Genomic DNA, 21,209 nt, shown 5'->3' with positions numbered 1-21,209 from the left:
TGCTATGTGTACTTTGCCTTTCAAATTGGTTAAGGGTAGTAATAATTCACATGGCAGATCAGATGTATTAATGTTAAGGCCTAAAAGGAAATTATCAGAAGTACCTCTTTGAAGGGTACAGGCCGTGAATGTGTTCTCTCTATGCAGCTGGGCAAACTTGTGAACAGATGGCATCATGGCTTTGTGTAACCTCGGTAAGCAAGCTGTCTGCCATTCAGTCTGAAGTAGTGCTGCTGGAACTGGGTAACTCCTGTGGTTAACAACCTTCATAGGCATGCAATTATCTGTTGCTGGGTAGGGAGAATAGCCCTTTGTGTAGGAAAAAGATTGTCACTGGAGGTCATATGTAGCATACTTTGCGTCAAAGAATACTGAGTATTAAATGTTACCTTGGCAGAGGCCTTTAACTCAGTTTCTGTATGCTTTCCTCTGGGAACAAAAGCCTATGCAACTTCTTCAAGAAGACTCTGGTCTGAAGATGACTTTGAAGACTCAGGTGAAAGCCCTGTTGTCTTAATACATCTTTACTGACAACAGTGTGAATTCTTTGTTACAGTTTTTTGTTGTCTTTTGTATAATTGATGGCTATCTTGTTTTTAGTTTTTTTTCTAAGCCCTCTTGGTCTCTTAGTGTTTCATAACTAGATGCTCCAAAGCTGTGGCCAACAGAGCAGAATCCCTGGTGGCCGGGTGTTGCGGCCAAGCACCACGGACAGGGCCACCTCTTCAGGATTTTAAGAGATTCTGTGTTATAGCAGGGCATTGTCAACCAGAGGAATGCCCCAGCTGGGGAGTTTTTCACAGGGGTAGTTAAGGAAGTCAACCTTCTTTTAATCTCTTTACTCTGACAGTGTCCAGTGATTGTAGGGAAGAGGCTGGACTTTTCTAGACATGGGATGAAATTTAAGAGCTGGCATTTGCAACCTGTTTTCTGTATGTGGAGTAAACTTAGATACTGAGGAACCAAGGGGATGCTAACTTGTCACAGGACTGTTGCAAACTAATGAATCAAGAAGATGTCTCTGATCAAGCATTTCTAATGTGCATTTTAAACTGCTTTCCTCTGAAGATGGAGTACTGATTTTTTTTTTTACTGCTTTATTTAGATTTCTGAGTAGGCTTCAAGGACTTTGGTTTGAAGCAGCAGTTCCTCTGTGTTCTTTCTTCCATAGAAGAAAATATGCATTTCTGACTCCTAGCTATTCCTTGGGTTTAGAATGTCAGTGAAAAATATTCAGTCTGCTTTCTTCAAACTGCGCTTGATGCTAAGAAAGGACTGTGTTAGCTTTAGTTATATAGAATTTCAAGGCATAGTCTTTCTTGTCTGTCTCTAGGATGCTCTGCAGATGAGGTCATTACATCAATTTGTTTGCTTTGTTTGTTATCTTGCTGTTAAGATGGTTGGGTATGCATTTAGTTTATCAGGATGCAGACTGTACCTGTTACTTATATCTAAAATGTACCAGTACTGGAAATCTGCAAAGCAGGGGAGTAGAATTATCCCCTGGTATTGGTTAGTTATTTAGCCTTGTGTCAAGGATAGGAGTCAAGTTTATGAAGTGGGGTTATTTGCATTTGGTGCAGTTGTTACTCTGTATTTCCACCTTTCAGCAGAGAGGATATTTTGAGAGTCACCAACTGGGGTGTTCACACAAACTCTTTAGAAGAGAAAAGCTCATATATTACCATAATATCAGTGTTCCCTGTTAATGTTATAATCACTGGAGATGATGGCACCTGTTCATCCTTCGTATGTTTATGGAAATAAACTAATATATGCATCAAAGTATGGAAATTCTGAACAGCATTGCAGTTTTTTTGCTCTTTATTCACTGGATCAGTGTAATGGAGCTTACTGTGTATTTATGAGAAATGCAGTTATAGAAACAGGATTTTGCATTTAAGTTATGTCTGTACAAACAGTGAGATCTATATTAGATCTAGAAAAATTCTGAAGAGTGGAAGACTTTTTGGTCTACACATCATAAAACTGTTAAGCATTTTTATCTTACGTTGCTATGAAATGGTGTTTTAAGAGAAATACAAATCTCTTCTGTTGAATCTTAGAGAGAAAAAAAGAGGAAAGCTAAACATTGGTTTTATGCTGTGGCATGTGTTGCAAGTAGAAAGATGCTTTTTCCTTGTTTTGTATCCCAGCAGTCAAAAACAAATCTATGAAGGAACCTCTTCTTGCCACAGAGGGACTCAATTAGGCAAAGGTACATTAAAGTGGCCCTGTATTTTTAATACTGTCAGTCTGACTTTACTTTCTGAGGCAGAGGAAAAGCCATGTGAAGAAAGTGGCAACAGCTCTGTGGAAGGCCGGAACTTGATGAAATACAGAGCTTTTCTCAAGGGAACTCAAGTGTACAGCTGCTCGGAACTGATTGAAGCACTAAGTTTTACATATATTTGAAAGCCTTGCCTGGAATTACAACGTTTTTCTTTATTATTTGATCTAAGTTCCACCATGGAAAAGGAATTAAAAAATGTGTAGGATTTCTTATATAAAAGTGAAAGAGCTGCTCTTTCCACTGCCAATGAGAAAAGTCAAGGTAACCTACTAATCAAGTTGACACTAATAATTTCTGTTGTGTAATATCTGTTTTGTAGCAAGTGTTTGGGTACATGATTGCATATCTTTTTTGCGTATGAAGTTCTAGTAGGAGGATTTGAAGAGATTCCTTAAAGCTTTTTTGTTATATATTTTGCTTCTATAAAAATCTTTCTAGTATTTGTGGTTTAAAACTCCAGATTAAATAAGTTTGTTATCAATGCAGGGAAACTGTCTTGCAGGATAATGGGGGAATGTTTCATAGGCATTTTATGAGCCTCCACTAGTGTATTCTAATTACAATACTATAAACAGATTCCAATCCTTTCTCTGGCTGTCAGGAGCAGTTTGCAAATAGTGCTCTGTGTGTGAGAGGGAGAGAGCCAAATACTTGATTTTTTTGTTTTAACTATTTTTTTTTTTTTAGGTAGAGATAGAGTAGTGGCGTTATAGCAATTATAGAGTAGTATATGAGGGCAACTGCAAATTTAGATAAGCATATTCTCCAACACTCTTTTGAAGCATGTAGATTGATAATACTGTTGTATTAGTTGTATACTGGTAATAGTATTTATTAGTCATTGTATATGAAGGTTAAGTGATCTGTTTGTAGTTTGTGCAGATTATCTATGCTATTGAGCCAATATCCCAAGTCGAAGTCCTTATCAGGTTGTGTTCGGTTTTTATGTCACCAGTTGAAACTTGTGATGTTCATTGGTACCAGATAGTGAATGCTTGATGTTCTTGTTCAAGTTAATTAGTTCTATCTAGAATTGCCTGGTTTGCACTGGTATAAGTTATGTCCACCTAAAAAAACCCCACAAAACCAAAGAAAAGCACTATATACGCTTGGATATAATGTTCCTTCTTCAGTTAAGCCAAAACAAAGCACCTCCTCTTCCAGTCCTTAAAACCTGTTGTTCATATTTGGTCATCAGTTTGTTATACTGACTAATAAGGGAGTATACATGCGTGTTAATAAGTTCTGTGAGGCCAGGTTCTGTCATTTTTCCGTTTCACATATTCTGTCTTTGGCATGATTGTGCTGCTGACCTACAAAAGTTCTAGCTAGAATGGTGGAATAGTCCTCTTTCTGTAAAACCAAACCAAACAAAAAAAATAAAAAACCACCAAAACCGTCTACCAACTTCTGCAGCTGATTTCCACAACACCATCCCACCTTTGTGCTTCTGGCTTTTTTAAAAGAATTTTTTGTAGCCTTTAACCCTTAGTGCTACATATAGCATCTCTTTCTTTTAAACTGTGGCTTTTTTCTTTTTAATGCCTGGATAGAGCCGAGGTGTTGATCTGCCCCTCTTTGACATTACTGAATTTTTACAGCTCCTAAAGAGATCAGTCAAATGTCTGTGTTCTTTAGCTCCTAGGAATTGGTCCAAATATGTATATTTAGGTACAATAGGTCATATATACTTAAAACAGTAGCCCTCCCCTGTCCTTCACTCCCTGAAATTCAAGTTGTAATCAAACTTATGTGCTATCAGGCTGAGGGAAGAAAAGCGTGTTTTTCTTCTACATGCCCAAAATGTAGTGAAAATCCCTGTGGACAGTCGTGTTTACAAGGGTAACTGTCTGAATTCAATTGTGGGTTATAAAAGTGCTTGCTTGAATAAATACACTGAGCCATCAGAGAGAACAACCAATAGTTCGTTGGACTAATTGACCTTGTCAGTAGAATAGAAACACTTGCAAATAAAATTCCCATTGCCAGCAAAGTTGCAACTGAAAACCCCTGAAGAAACTGTGTATATCCTCTGACTATCTTGGAATGCAATGATTCAAGCAGCAGACATGTGTAGTGGGGGGAGTAGGAGGAGGGAATCATTAACTAAGAAAGTTTTATATACCAACATTTTTCAGTGATTTTTTTTTTTGTAGCATGAGGCTATATGCATTCCTAAAATCATCCAAGTAGTTCACTTCCCACATTCAGAGTTATGTTTTCTAACAATTGTTACTACTTCTACCGTATCTCAGGTCCCCTTGTATTATTTGTTTTGCTGTTCTGCTTTTATTGTAATGTACTCTTTTCTGAAAAGGCAAAGATGTTTGGCTAGTAACTGCAGCATGTTGTAATGAGGGTGGAGTATCTTTGTCATATTACAGCAATGGTTGACTTACATGAATGCCAGTGTCTATAACTGCACATACTGTGGCAGTTCATCTCTTTGAATATATTCAAATTGCATAACAGTGGAGAGGAGTAGCAGTAAATAAGAGAATATCTGGTCTTCCAATCAGATGCATGATGGAATAATTTTTTACTTCAGCAATGATGAGTCATGTATCTTATTAAAAAAAGGGAAAATATTTCACTCCAGAAATGTCTGCACAAATTAATTACTCATGCATCAGACACTTCCTTTTAAAAAGTTGGATAATGTCACAGGTGGAAGTAGTATTAAAAAAAAAAGCAACAGTGAAAGACATAACAGGCATCACTGTCTACTATAAAAACATTATTTTTATTTTGGTTAGAAAACAAAACAGGAAAAATGGCATTTGGAAAGAAAGTCTGAAAAACAGTCTAGTTAGCTGCTAAGTAAACTTCAGAGGTGAAGGCTTAAAAAAAGCACGAAGATTTGTTAAAAAGGGGGGAATAGTGTATTTCACCTTAAGTATGGGACAATGTGTAATAAGGGATTTTGTGGTTTTACAGCTCGGTGCATGTGTTTGAAAGCTGTTCTCTCAGCAACGTGGGTGGCAGGTTATGCTACCATATAATGTATTGTAGTTGGCTCTCCACACTTGTCAGGGTTAGCGTTCAACCATTCGGAAAATTTTCCCATTGTTCTATCATGTGAACCAAGGCTAGTGTTGAATTCCCAATAACCTTCAGCAGGAAAAAGAGGTTTAATTAGAAAGTTTGACATTTGATTATTTCTGTTATTGTTTTAATATATTTCTCTCAAATTTAGGTGCTTATCTGCAAATGCAATCAATTTTTGCTCAGAAAGATGAAAAACAAACTTAACACTGTACTGCAGTTGCTTCAACGCTTTTAGAAGAAAACTTGTATACTCAATTCTGTCTTTCTTCAACATTAACACTCTATTTCCATCTTAAACATGTTTGCTTTAGATGGATCATAGCTTTTGGCAGCTACTGCATTTTTAACAAATAATACTGTTTCTAGTAAGAGTTGCAAAAAAAAAAAAAGAAAGAAAACTTTGTGTGAGGTCCTTGTAAACTGAACCTTGGGAACGTTATGTTATTTCTGTATTTTCCCTTCTTTTGTGCTTCTTCTCTATTTGTGTCATGGTTATAAATTACATCGTTTGAACTAGAGAATTAAAAACATTTTAGTTTGTGATTCCTGTAATTTAAAAAAGGGAATGTTTGTTTTACATGTAATTTTTTTTTTTACCTGTTATTTCAGAGGCTGGCACACAGAGAAATAAGCAATTATGGTATTGAAATTCCATTGTGCCAGCACCTCCAGGGCATAATCCAAAAAAAACAGAAAAATCGCCTGCTGGGTCGTATGCAGTATGCTTGTGTGAACATCAGTGTCTGCTGTTCACACATCATTTTTTACTGAAAGTTCCTGTTGGAATAAAGGTTCTGTGTTTGGAGAGTGCACTGGGATATTTGTTGGTCAGTGGTTTCTCAAGGTTTGTAGGGATTTCTAATTACAGTTTAGCAGTGTAGGCACACTAGCTACTTCTTGCAGATAATCATTAATGCTTCAGAAGTAAGAGAAGCAAGCAGAGATTTGGTTTTGGCAACATAAAAACCATATCAAGAAATAGCTCTGTGCTTTGCCCTTCATTTGATCATTCTACTTGAAGACTGAACATGGAAGTGAGGAATAAGGTGGGTGGGTGGAGGGGAAGATGATAGCATGACAGAAAAGACTCAAATATTTAGCTTCCCTGCTTCAATATTTTAACCCTTTCCCTTCCTTCTCCCTCCCCCTTCTCCTTCTCCTTTTTAAATGCAAACATGTTGTCTAATTGGCATTTTAAAATGGTACAAGTGCATCCAGCATTGCAGCTTGCACTGGGTTTTGCTGTGCAAGCTCATCTAGATTGTCTTCATGGTGCTGGTCTAGATTACCCCCCTCAGTTAATCAACATTCATTTTAACTGTAGTTTTAAAAATGTGTATTACTATTCACTTGCAAACTGTAGCATGTAGCAACATCTGTTTTCTCATTTGTTTTTAATCTTGCTGTGCTTGTACATATTGTTGGAGACCCCGGTAGACAAACTGTTTAATGCAGGGACAGATTCTTGCAATTTCTCGTCTTCTGCTAAATTTGTAGAAGAGAAAAGGAAATTATTCTAAACCAGATTATAAGGTTCAAGCTAGGTAAAGTCTGATAGTTTACCTCGATACTAAAAATAATTGTCTATTTATCTGACTGAATTAACAGTACTGAAGTCCTTCTGCTAGTATAATTGCCAGTGGCAAAGTATGTCAGTGTATGCTTGCCAGTATAGAAATTACACTTTTTGTTATCTCTCTAAAAATTATTACAGACAGACTTCTCTTGTGGTTTTTTTTCTGATTCCTGCCCCCCTTAGCTGTGGTTAAGATCATGTCATATGACCAGAGAACTATCTATGTGTGTGTCTTTTTCCTTCAGTGAAGTAATTGCAAAACTGTGTATCTTTCCTTTTACTGTTATCAATATGGTAATGGGCTAGTTCTTAGGTATAGGTGATATTAATTTATTTTCCAGATGAAAGCATAATGCTTTTTCACCCAGGTCTTCTGTGTTAAATACCAAATTACTTAGGAGTTTATATTACTGTTTTAGTAACTTCTTGTGAACAAATGTGCCACAGTAAATTGCAGAAATCAGGTCAACAGGTAGTTTGGTCACAAAATTATATATTTTTTATATCAATAAGGAGAATGTCTACTCTCTGAGTTTCCATATAGTGCTAATTGCAGTAACAGCATAATGAATCTCTTTTAGTTCTCCTTGCTTGTAAATATTTGAAGGGAAGCTTCTAGTAAAAGTTTAATTGCGTGTGTCCACAGGGCAAAATTGCTGTGTGGATTGTCAGTTAGGTTTCTTTGTTGAATGCTAGAAGAGGTTCCTGGTCACATAAGGTTTCAAGGTTTGAACTAAAGAAAGCTGAAAGTCTTTGCTTTCTTTTCTTGCTGTATTGTTAATTGCCTTTTCGGAAAGTGTGGGGGGGAATCATGAGGATCCTGGGAAGAATCCAGACACTTGACTTTTCCAGTTACTTAGCAAATCAAGAAGGTAGGTACCATTGAAGAAACTATCTGGAAAAAGGGACTCTTCTTAAATTTCTAGGGAACAGCATGCTGGGAAGAAAGCCTTGGAGAACTGCTCTCTGGTATCATCAGACTTGTATGTGAAAGAAATGATGTTTTTCCATAGTAGAAGAACCTGCACACTGCATAGATATTGTAAATAGAGGGCTGTTTATTTAAATCCTCTTCTTTTTCTTCCCACCTACCACATTCTACAACCATGCTCTTTCCCATCCTTGAAGTTCCCCAGACCTGAGAAATCAAAAGTTATCTGCTCTGTTCTTTGATCCCATATGTAAAAGAACATAGTGGGAGTCCAGTAGTGAATGCCATATAAAACCAAGTTATTTTGTGTCAAATGTAATAGTAATGGCACTCTTGCTTTTCTCTTTCTGAAGAGGTTGCTAGCCAGTTGGAAGTATCTCCCGGTGGCATTTGAGCTATTTTTTACCCACAAACTGTAGATCAGGATTGGGAGGATAAAGTAAGTGAATTATAAATAATCAGCTTTGTTTTACCTGATTGTCTTCACAGACTTAATTGTAGAAAATAATCCTTAGAAGGAGTACTAGGTAGTTTCAAACCATGAGAAGTGCTAAATACATGCAGAAAGGTCAAATCAGAGACTGATTCTGATCCTTCTGGGTGCTACTACTAACACGGTATTAAAATCCTCCAAAGAGGAATGTCAGCATTTGTTGACATACAATTTGGGTTAACCATAAAAGAAGATATAACAGGAATGGGAGCTTTCTAGGATACCAGTAAATGAAGAAAGTCTTGTGCTGTCATCTCAACTATTGCTGGTCAACCAACACACCACACCTTATTTTCTCTTTCACTTGAACAAATTATAGGCAACAGCAGATGGGAATATCCTGTGACTGTCCTAACTACTCATATTTAACAGTTTAGCAGTGGGGTGTGAGGAGGAAGTAGCCCCAGTGTAGAAGAAATGAGGAGCCAATTGGTCCACCACTTAATATTTTCTGACCTATGGCCATGTTGTATCTTTATTTGCATCAGAACAAATTAAATAATATTTAACTATTTGTAGTAGGTATTGACTTGTGGTGAAGTTATCAGGTGCTGCTACTAAGGCAAGATTTCAGAAAAACCCAAATGCACTGAATGTCCCATACTTTGTCATGCCAGCACCAAAACAATCAACCAGCATTTTCCATAAATTCACAAGTAGTGTTAGCATGCATAAGCAGTAGTAAGAATACATTATTCTGTATCTCTAAAAATAAAAATACAGGTAAAAGTAGATGAACTATTGTATTTCATATAGGTATATGAGGCAGTTTTATAACTATCCTTTTTCTATTCCTGAAGCTTAACATTGTAGTGGAAAACGGAGATTATGCAATGTCATTAATAAAGTAGTTAAATAAGGGAATGCTGTTCACATGACAAATTATCCTTGAAGTTCAGAAGGAAATAATACCTGACATGTGATTGGTGTCTAGAACAAATAGAGTTCTTGAGCAAGAATTGTTTCAGAGCTCTCATCATCTAGAGTTAGATCTTGACCCCTTGATTGCCGAAATGTTATTTTGGTCAAGGATCACATGTCTGCTAGGAGCTTTGAGAATACTGCTATACAGTGTTTATATCATATTCTGTTCTAAGTTGTCTGGAAGGACAGGGGAAATCAAATGTTCCTCATGTCAGGTAGTACATGGAATCTATATCTCTGAAGTATAATTTATTTCTTTCTGAGAACTGTTTTCTGTCTTGTTCTGTCATAAGATAACCAAGATCATGCACTCGAATCAGAAAAACCTTTCTCAGTATTTTCCAATTTTCTGCAGGAAAACACGAGAGAGTGGAATGAGAGTAATAATGTAGCATGTGTGTCTGGCTTGAGGGCCTGTGCTCTTTAGCCTACTTCATCCAATTCCTGAACTAGGTTTATCTCACTCCTGTTTTATTTCAGAATGAATTCTGGAGTGTTTTATGCCTCATGTTAAAGGAATGTTAACAAGTACAGTTTTTATTGAGGCTTTTTAAGAACACAGTTATCAGTCAGACTTTGAGTGAACCATGAGAGTCTAGCCCCTAATACGTATTATGCTCTCTTTAAAAAAAAAAATAATAAAAAATTACCCTTCTGTATCTGTCAGAAGTCTTATTCAACTATGTGTATAAAGGATTTTTTTTATGATTTCTACTAGCAAATGCAGGAAATCCTAATTTGTTTCTCTTATGTTGAGATTTGTTTATTTCTTAGCAAGATTGTTATTGAGTATAATTAGTAAGGTTAAATGAAATAATATTTTTTTCTTCATTGTGAAAGCAGGTGCAGTTCTGTATCAGGAGACAGTAAAATTTCACATAAGCTTCCTTCTGTTTAAACAGGTCTCTGCATAAACCGGCTTTGGGTAAATCCAGCACTACTTTTATGTGGAATTATTAGACTTTCCTGTCTTTATTTATACTGTCTGTCATGAGAAGATAAGGATTTACTCACATAGCAGAATTAAATTAAGCAGAGGAGCATATGCATGTACCACTTTAAGATACACACAGTAGGTCACATACATACACACACAGTCCAATTCTGTCAGTTTGTTACTGACTTCACATCTCTAAGCAGTAAGATGATAACCAACAGTAGCTCTAGATTTAGGACTCAATAGGCTTATTGGTAAGCAAGTTTTCAGTTGTGTTATCCTTGTGGGTTTTTTTTTCCACTACTCCCTCATTCTTCAGGAGTATACATCCTGTAATTTTATTTTGATTCTCATATAGTTTCTGTTGAGGAGCTGATATTCTTAGTGTTGAGTGTAGCATTGCTGTTTAAAGTAGACATGCTGTTGAAGGAAGGTGGTCAATCTGTTGGTTGATAAGTTTGACATGAGCTGGCAATGTGCTATTCCAGCCCAGAAAGCCAGCTGTATTCTGTATCAAAAGAAGCATGGCCAGCAGGTCAAGGGAGTTGATTTCCCCCAGTACTCAGCTCTTGTGAGACCCCACCTGAGTACTGTGTGTCCAGTTCTGGAGCCCTCAAAACAAGAATGGCATCTTGGAGCAAGTCTAGAGGAGGGCCATGAAGATGATCAGTGGGCTGGAGCACCTCTCCTATTGGAGAGGTTGAGAGAGTTGGGGTTCTTCAGTTTGGAGAGGAGAGGGCTCTAGGGAGACCTTGTAGTGGCTTTCCAGTACCTGAAGGGTCTACAGGAAAGCTGGGGAGAGACTTTTTCATAAGGGCATGTAGTGATAGTACAAGGATAATGGCTTTAAGCTGGAAGAGAATAGATTTAGGTTAGACATTGGGAAGAAATTCTTCAGTGTGAGGGTCGTGAGACACTGGCACTGGTCACCCAGGGAAGTTGTGGAAGCCTCATCCTTGGAAGTGTCCAAGGTCAGGCTTGGATGTCTTTGAACAACCTAGCCTAGTGGGAGGTGTCCCTGCCCATGCAGTGGCGTTGGAGCTAGATGATCCCTAAGGTCTCTTCCAACTGCAGCCATTCTATGATTTTATGATTAGCTCAACACTATATAGCTCTATTTGAATATCTTTCTGAACCATACATTCTTTGGGTGAATGCTGACTTGAGGAATCTTTGACTGCTAGAAAGAAGGAAAGAAATAGAGTTAATCTAGATTGAGAGGAACAGAGTCCAAAGTCTGATCTTCACATTAAATGATGAAACATAGCCTTGAGTTCTTACGGAAAACTTACATATGGATTTCTAAGAAAGCACAAGCAAAAGGTAAAAGCTCTACTGCATTTGTTCGAATATGTTAATTAAAAAGAAACTGTATGTAGATGTAAAATTAAATGCTTCCATTGGACAGCAATCCCGATTCCAGCTTTGCAAATTCACTGAAGTGTATTCTGTCTCATGTAAAACTATCCAGCTGAACCTCTGACGGATATACTCCTATTTCTTCTCTTTTAAAGTTCATTCGTATGGAAATGTATCTCCAGTGAGACATGTTTATGAATTTGGGATCTTTCTCAGATGAGACATTGCATTTTAAATTTGCACAAATAGTTTTCACAACAGTCACTTGCATTTGTTTCCAATGAGTAAATATTCCTTGAGTTGAGCATTACATCTGCTCTGGATCCTGTGAAATGTTACTCTGTATTTGCTTATTGAAATCTGGCATGCTGTAATGAGCTTGAATAATGTTACAGTTTATCAGGTTTTGCTCCAGTCTTACTGAGTATCTGCATCCAGAGTCCTTATCCAGATGCAAAAATATTTTACTTGTTTGTATATTACACTTCTAGAGGATTTGTAGATTATTTACATAGGTTTAGGGTCTTCAAATCCCTTGATTTTAGGAGAGACAACCCTCTTTCATTTTCTGCTTCCTCAGAATAAGTAATTCACGTGGATCCACAAGAAATACTTTCACTTAGCCTCAGGGTTTTTTTATATCTTACAAAGCAACAACTTGTCCTCCTACTGGTAAAGAAGTACAGTTTCTTAATTTGTCAGCAAGGTATATTTATTGCAGTCTTTTAACAGTCACTCAGGAGCTACGTTTTTGTGTAACAGATAAAATGCTAGATCCATGCAGTTTTGTGGGCCCATCTTCTGGTAGGAGATCAGAAATCCCGTTCTCTTCAATGTGTAATAAGAGCCTTTTCAGTGAGAGCAATGTTTTTCTGTTGTTTTAGATGTACGTTCTTCCCCTCACCTATGAAAGGTGCTTGAGAACTAGCAGCTGTCTGCTACTACTACTATTAACATCTTAAAAATCTCATATTCCCATTTTTTCCTTATTATTTTCCCATATTTTTCTGAAGTGTTCCAGCATTCTCTGGGATGCAAACTGCAAGGTATAAATTGTGATCACTAGGCTGTCTCTGCTAATTTCAAGATTATTTGATGTAGGAGTAACTCAGCATGGCTAGTTTTCAGACACTGAAATCTTTAATATTCTGATTTTTTAAAATTACTTTCTTTGTATAATTTAACTGTAGCTGTGTCTAGACACATTTCCTGGATACGGCTAAACAATTTTGAAGGTAAATTATGAGCTGATTTTTTCGCATTTTCACACAAACATAGTGTCGTTCCATTATATATGTTAGAACAAATGGGAACTGCAGACATTGAAAGTACAGTTTTCATCCATATTACAAACCTCTGCACCTTTGTAAGATGAGTTATTTCCCAGAAGTGTTTTCAGTTATATAACTTCCATTTGCAATAAATTTGTGCTATGCATCTGTACAGTCCATTTATATTGTTTCTGCTTGTACCAAGCAGTTCTGGTTCAGAAAAGTTAATAGCACCTCCTCCTTTATGCTTGCCTATCTCCTGGTTTTTGATGTCTTAAATCTATTTGCCTTAAGACCGTCTTGTATAAGGTCATTGCTTAACAAGTAAATATTGTTGTAGAATTTTCTCTTAAAGCACTTGTTTCTTTGCTTACAGGAAATTCTGCTTACTCTCTCCTTTATTGTAGAATTCTGTGGTGTTCCTTTACCTTTCATAAAAGGCAACTGCCACTGTTAACACCTTGTCCTGGTTTTTAGTCGGCAGTCCTGTTTGTAATGTAAATTCACCTGAACCCCAGAAGGGTGTTCTGATGTATTTGCAGACTTTGGTGTAGCATGTTCCACTGCTCATGTTCAGTCTGTTTTCTGTGTTCTTTGTAAAGCTGTCTGATCTTCCACTTTCTGCTATTCTGGCTCCTGGTTTCTCCTACCACTCTTCAGTAGATCTTTGAAGTGCTGCTATGTTCCCTGAGAGCAATGTGACAAAACAAAACCAAAACCCCTCATCCCTCTTTCAGAATGCTGGAATTTTGGAAAATGTCAAGACTTGCAGCAAGCCGTAGCTGTTCTTCCTTTCATATTTAGGGCCAGACTGTCCAGATGAAGTCTGATCCAGTTTGACCGCAACTTAGACTTTAAACAACTTATGTACCTGAAGTAGGCAAACTGAAGCAGAAAGTTTGTTTTGGGCTACACTACCTATTTTCGACACTGTCAGCCAGGCCACCGCTCTAGAGCATAAGCTCAAGAATTTTTTTGTTGCTTTTTCAGCTTCAGCATACTATCTGCCAAGCTTAAGGGAAGTCATTGAGATTCACATTGGAGCCAAGTCCCTGTAGGTCTGAAGGATTTTCTCCACTCTTGACTGATCCTGAAATGAATTATGAAAACCATTTTTTTTTTCCATTAAATCGGAGATCCACGATTTCACAGTTGTTGTGATTTATTTCAGTTGGACACAGTATTTCTTCTGGAGCAACAGGTTTGAGTTAAGGTGGAATCTGTTTTAGCGGAAAGCAAACTAAACTTAGACAACTTCCTGCTGTGGGTTGGAGGTTTGCTTTGGAGCTTTAGACCTTATTTCCGTATATGCACATATGAAACTCTATGCTAGAGTATGTTGTCACTCTGTTTTTGCTGATTTGGTTGCTTTTCAAAGAGATAGGGAGAAGGCTTTTGTATTGTGTTTTTCCAGTGGATAGGATGGCTGCCACACAGACAGGAAGTCCTTTTCTAATGACGTATAATTTATGGATGTGTCAAGCATAAACTGTGATGTAAAAGTGACCTAACTCAACAAAAAAGGTGGATTTTAAAGATGTGGGACTTGAAAGCAAGATGTCCAAGCCTATTCAAAATTTTTTTTCCTTGACGGAAACATGGTGTAAATCCTGATGCATTTTTGTAAGAAATTTTGAGCTGTCTGTGCATCATCACTCACAGGACATATTAAAAAAAAATGTGCACATGGCATAACAAATCTGAAAACAGTTTCTTTCTTTCCAGAGAGACATTCCTAGGAAACAATCTGTGACAAATTCCTGATGGCTTCTGCAGATGCATCTTCTAGAATGAAGAGTTATTTTAAGCCAAGTTCTAGAGTATAAAATATTAAAATGTTGTAATTTTCTTTTTTCCTTTTTCTTGCTGTTTTTCTGCCATCCAGAGTTAAGCAGACAATATTTTCTGAAATTACAATTGACTAAGACCGTTTAGTGGAAAAAATTCACAGTAGCTGAGCATTTGGCAGGCTATGTGTCTCTCACGCTTCATGTACCTACAAGAGGTAGTGAGAGTGTGATGGGCAGGGTGGTGGTTGTTCAGGTATAATGGGCAGGGACCCCTGCACTCATGTCCAGACTCATGTCCATGTATCAACTGTTGAGACTTCCACCAAAGTGACTTCATCTGTCAGGAGTTCTCTGGGCAGTTCAGCACAGCCTTGAAATCCTTTTGCAGGCATCGCTACTTAAGAATTCTTTATCACTTGAGACTTCTGCAACAGCAAATGAGAATGGGTCAAGCTTGTTTATGTAGCCTGTGTGTAGCCATGGTAACACTTAAATGGTTTTTAGAAGTTCCAGTTATTCAAGTATATTTTTGTGTCCCTGAGGTGATGCCCAGAGGGGATGCCCACTGGCAATTCTGCATCGTGGTTACTGTTGTACAGTCATGACAAACTCATGCTGATGCCTAGATTGGTAATGATGGCAATGAGCTGGGGAAAGAGATGGGTGGTTGGGCATGATTTGACTAATTTTTGGATCAGACTTCAGGCAGGTTTGTCAATAGTTTTTTTGCATTGTATCAGTAATCTGTCTGCAGATCTTCATCCATCCAGTCCCATGTCTTGTGTAAAAACTATTTGCAAGTTTTCAGTGATACTTACGTAGAAGCATTATATTTTTAGTTCCAAGCATTACATTAGCCTCCAATTTAATTGTTTTCTATTATTTACCAAGAATTGTTTTAAAAAAGATTCTGTGGCTTGATTTTTTTGCACCTCAGTCTGTTGCTCTTTTATTTGTCAAGTGTATTTAAAACTCGGCCAATCATATTTTGAAGGGTGAGATCCTCATAGTGGCATAACTTTGTCTTAGCTGATTTCTTCCCCATCAGAGGCTGTAACTCCAGTTTTTAAATGGCTGCCTCTTACCAGTTCTTCATAGTGAAATATCCTCAAGATGGTGGCGAGCTGCTTCTGCTTGATATAATAAAGCAGAAGTGTTGCTTTACAGAGCATTTTGTAAAGAATCTAGTTTTGCAAGACTCATTCAACAATTCAGAAATGACCGAAATTAAGACAAGCTATGGGTGATTCTGAACCTCTATACACTTTGACAGCTTAATTGCATAAACTCAATTGGCGCACTTGATTCATTTGATTGTTTAGATGGGTACAGAGGATTCTAGGAGAAACTCAGCAAGATATGTTGAAAACTGATATTTGCAAAATGGAGTAAAGCTTAGTGTATTTTTTAAAATTTGGCCTGATATCTTTTGTAATTTTTCTCAGCATTTCCCTGTTGTGTTACTGAGCTGATTGAGCACTTTTCTGGTATAATTCCAGGGTCTCTGTGGTCTAGTTAACTTCTATGCTACTGCTAGAGTAAGATACATGTTCTGTGAGAAATACTTATTTTGGTAAACAGTATCAGTAAGTTTTACTTGCTCTTTCTAGCTTGGCTTGCATGTTTTACTTGTGTGTTTTTTTAATTAGATATAACTTTTTAATACCTGAGCATTAGTTAATTTTTCCTATATTGATCTGGAGCAGAATAGTCTGAAAAAGGAGGTTCTTTAAAATATTTTGCAGAGATCTTTTTGACCATCCTTTCTTTCAACCTTCTGTGTCTTCTCCAAAGTTATTTCTTTCAGTTAATTTGCAAAAAACCCCATATATATATATATATATAAAAAATAGGAATTTGCAACTTTTGGTTGCAAATATATGTAGCTTATTCTGCAAGTAGTCTCCTGTCTGTCCAAATCTATAGATGAATCTTTCTGAGGAATGGCATGTTCTCCTCTCTACTCTTCAGGAACTGCAATTTGGAAGAGTGGAAAACTTTTCTTACCTAGTGGACTGAAGTTAGATTTCTTGAACCATTTAAGGAGGTGACTGATTAAGACCACAGAGCCACCTCCTTAGGTGGTCGTTGTTTTGTTAGAGCAAAGAGTTTTTCATAGTGGTTCCTTTGAGCATATTTCTGTGTTTCTTGTTAAGCTGCTAATGTGGTGTCCCTCCTTTGACTCACTTGGAACTTGCAAAGTTTCTTTTGGACATGCTTTATTTTTCTGCTGGAACTGGTGCATCACTGCTATTAACTGGTTCTCTTCCTTCCTAAGTAAAGTAATGGCTGGAGCCCAAGCTCTGCTACTTCATGTGTGGACAGTTCCAATACTTGGAATTATGCAGAGGTCTACTGATTCTGAATCCTTGTTGCTATGTGGTAGGACATGGAAGTTATGGAAAGAGAACTTTGGAAATTTAGCCAGCCTTCTTTCTCCTTGCCAGTTGTTGTGGAAACAAAAAAAAAGCAATGGCTAAACAGGATAAAGTGTTACACATATTAGATCACTCAACTCTGAATAAAGTCTTTGTATTGATAATTAATTGATGAAAATAGCATTTATTTCCTCTGGAATTTAGTTTTATAATCTAACTGGAGGAATCCATTATTTATTGGGAACACCTGCTTTGAAAAGCTTAGGCTTTTACATAGCTGCATGGTGAGAACTAGTTAAGCGCGTAGAAAGGCAAAATTGTATTTGTGTTAGCAACTAGTGATTTCAAAGGTGGCCAAGTCACTAAAGTTAAAGGAAGGAGCTTTTACAGCTATATGAGAAAAATAGGAGTAAAATGAAATACTGTTTATTTTTCACAGCCTGTTTTAGAGGCAGCTATGAAATGTGTTGTCATTTGGATCTAGTAATACAGGTGGTTAAATAGAAACGCGATGAAATGCTAACATCTCGGAGAATCATGTTGTATCGTGCTGAAGCTGTGATGGCAGCACTATTTCTCGCCTTTCTGCCTGTACGTGTTTTTCCATCTGATATATGTGCAGAAAAAACTTCCCTGAAATCTGAGAGCCCTGTCTAGCATACATTCTGGGATGTGTTTGTAGTGACACAGAATATGAAACTACTACTTAGTGTTTTGTTTTTTTTTTCCTTTCTTTATCTTCGCAAAAGTTATCTTCATAGGACTACGAAAATAATATTTCAAGGATGTAAGCCTACTGTAAATACAGCAAACAACTTGGACTTGGTTTACAAGCCTAGTAGAAGTAGCAGTTTTGAGTTATGCCACTTTGAAGATGCCACAGAATTTAAGCAGAATATCACTGAGTATGGAAGATAAAAGCCTTCTTTGGATTTTCTATCCTATAAGGAGGCCAGCAATACCAGTGTAGAACATGCTTCTGCTTAAATATTCTATTCTTGTGTCAGTTACCATTTTCAAGTGTAGCCTCAAGTTGTTTTGACATTGATTACTTTTTTAAAAAAATTATTTTAAAAAATTAATTTTGGTCTGTGGTTTGTATCTTCTATGGTAGAACACCTGCTAGTTGCAATAGTAGCCTTGCCAAATGTGTATGGAATTCTGTAGAATGTCTGGACTATATAATTATAGAAACAGTTCTGTTAAATTGGCTGGGGAGAAGATTTCCTTTGAGAATATTATTTCTGCTTTGACTTTCAAGATAATATGAATTACTGGAGTTGAGAGTATATGTCCATAGGTAAAGCTGTAGCATGCAGAGCACAGGAAAAATAAGAAATCAATGGAGAGAAAGCAGGAGAAGAGATAGATAAGAGTATATAACAGCAGCAAAGGACAGGTGAGTGACTTTTCTGTTTCAATTTTTATCCCTTTGTTTCTTTATTTTGACTTTCATTCTTCTCTTGTTTACTAATTATGACAAGATTTGTAGTATTGGAAGCAAGCCTTAAAAAAACACACAAGCTCTAGACTTCTAGTGTATTGTGTGTAGGATTAGTCTAGAGGTGTAGGAACTGTCCTGAATTAGTAATACTGAACTTGCATAGATTCTTTCCTATGTTTCAATTTTGTTTTCTGCTAAAATATGTAACAGGGAGAAAAAAAAAATTAATTTCACTCAGGTAATGAATAATGTAGTGGATTTTTAAAACTTTCCTGGAAGCCGGTTAATTGTGACTGATTCTTAATGACCTACATAGGAGGAAAAAATACAGGAGGAAATTTAATCTGGTATTTTCTCACAGTGGACTTAAGCTGTAGAGTTGGGGTGAGACTTAAATACACAGTGGCTAGTGCTTTTAAAGAACAGGGTTGACAGCTAAGTCAACTGAAATGGATACCTACAGTATTTACTGTAGGTAGAGCTGCTAGTGTCACCTGTACTTAAGGTTGTGTGACCCTTTCCCTTTTAAGGCTTAACTCTTAGTTACTTTGTAACTTGCCGAGGTTCAGTTCAGACAGATTTTTCCATGCCAGATGTCTGCTTTGGGTTGAATTTTTTTGAATGTTTCAGCCAAAGCAGTTTTGTTCCAAGAATAAGGCTAGTGAAAAGTATGCTGTTTTGCTTGTGTGAGAATATTCTGGTGTCCTCCTTTGATGCTCCAGTGCCCCCAAGCTCTGAAGCAAGGATTTGAAATTTGGCAATAATTCAGCCTTTGTGTTGAGGATGTGCCTTTTGCCTCCCTGTAAAAATCCACCCAAATTTCCAGACCGGTTTACAAGGCTTTGAAAGATTGCCATTTGCATGGGCATAATAGGAATTTCTTAAATCTTCACAGTAAGTTTCCTTTAGATTCTGTTCACACTGGGAATGCTTCAGGCAGAGTAGAGCTGCATATTTCATCCCATTTCTGCTAGGAATTGTAACAGCTGGATCTGGGTGCTGACATTGAACTAAGAGTAGGCAACATTTTGTCTTGTACCGCCACCGCCTATTCCCATGTCCTTTTCCTTCTCCCTGGTGAAGGACCTGGGCCCTCTGGAAAAAGAAACTGTCTCAATCATCTGAAACAGCATGACAAATGTGGAGGAGAAGAATTAAGGAGTGTGTGTCTGGTTTGTACTATTCCTTTGGTCACAGAAATTGTCTCATACTGGCAAAATATTACTTCCTTTTCTAGTGGATGTTCAGATAATAATGATTAGGTTTTGCTGTAATTTATTTTGAGTTTAAGTATCTAGATCTGAGTGTATGTCAAGGTTTTAATGTCATTCAACTATGTAGGCATCAATTAAAAAAAGACTCAAACGTCACAATACAGTAATGTTATGTAGAGGTCAAAAATCAAGAACCCACTTTTTTCATACATTTTAAGTCTAACTCAGACCTCTTGCATTTAACACATTGTAGTACAGCCTCCAGCTCCATAACAAGTGTTGCCTGCTTTTTTGGTGAGGCAACTATTTAATTGGAATGGGGAAAGGGGTCTATTCTGAGGATGAGTCAAGGATTTCTACAGTATAGGATGTGTGTTTATCTGTTACAGCAGTTGAAACATGTGGAGTAAGTGAAGCAGAGATTTCAGGAATAAAAAAAGGACTTTGTGGCAAAGACAATTGAATGCTGCTTGATGAACTATCCTCAATCTGTGCTTAGTCATGGTGTTTTTACATGATGCACTTAAACAACTGTTCCTAGATGGCTGCTCATACTGTGTTCTAGTGCCTGCTTTGAGAACTCTTACCAATTCACAGAAATGCAGACACTTAAAACTGCAAGTGAACTGAGTGGGAGCTAAACCTCATACTACTCTTGTTACTACAGACAGTAAAAGTCAGGTTAAATGTATGTTACATTTGACATCTGGAACTAGGGAATATTTTAATCTGATGAACCTAATGCCTCAGTTATCTGTTTTACCAATGTAGAAATTACTTGTCCCATCTTTGTATAGAGGCTGATGAAAAAATTGGTTATCTTAGAAGCAGGACTGAAAAATAACATGTTAGAAATAAAGCATTTGACCACCCCTTGTTGATCAGGGATGAAACAAAGTGTTGATAAATATGTAATCAAAAGTTTACTTATGCAATAAAATAAAATTTATTATTACATTAGTAAAATTACCTTCGCAACTCTAAACTTCTCAGTGCTTAGCTTTATGACCCTAATAAAGATCTTTAAATAAAAGATGTTATTTTTCTTTGTGAATTTTATAAGCATCCAACTTCCTTTTGTACAAGTAGTTCCATTTTACCAATCCCTTGGTAGCTGTCTTGGTTCTGGAGGTGGTGTCATTATTTCACTCTGCAGTTTCTTTCCCAATAAACCATGCAAACTTGAACTGTATTGTCTGAAACCATATAGAAACATATAGAAAGTGGTCTTTCTTTTCTATATTGACTGATTCACATCATACTGACCCAAGCAGAAAAAACCCAATATTAAAACTCCTGAAATTAGATTTTTCACTTTGAATCAGTAAAAATTTGTAAACTCTCAGAATAATATCAAAATGCAAGTTTAATTGGTGCTAACCTTTTAATTCTCTTATAATCATAGCCACCTTACCTTAGTACTTGTTGAATAAAATATTACTGGGATCCTTAGCATTCCTGTTCACTGTGGAGGTGGAAGGCATACTTGCTCAAACAGTTGACTACTTGTTAAAACTGACTGCTACTACCTCACCATGATAAATTTCCTCT

At 37.0% G+C, this 21,209-nt stretch overlaps 1 protein-coding gene across 6 annotated transcripts in view; it reads left to right on the top strand.

Annotated features, from left to right (window-relative positions):
- Positions 1-21,209, top strand: part of ANAPC10 (anaphase promoting complex subunit 10) — a 178,608-nt gene that overhangs the window by 13,342 nt on the left and 144,057 nt on the right. The window lies entirely within an intron of this gene.

Source organism: Apus apus, chromosome 4, assembly GCF_020740795.1.
Source record: "Apus apus isolate bApuApu2 chromosome 4, bApuApu2.pri.cur, whole genome shotgun sequence".
NCBI classification, from domain to species: domain Eukaryota; kingdom Metazoa; phylum Chordata; class Aves; order Apodiformes; family Apodidae; genus Apus; species Apus apus.
The sequence above is the reverse complement of the archived record's forward strand: the minus strand, read 5'-3'. Positions and strand labels throughout refer to the sequence as shown.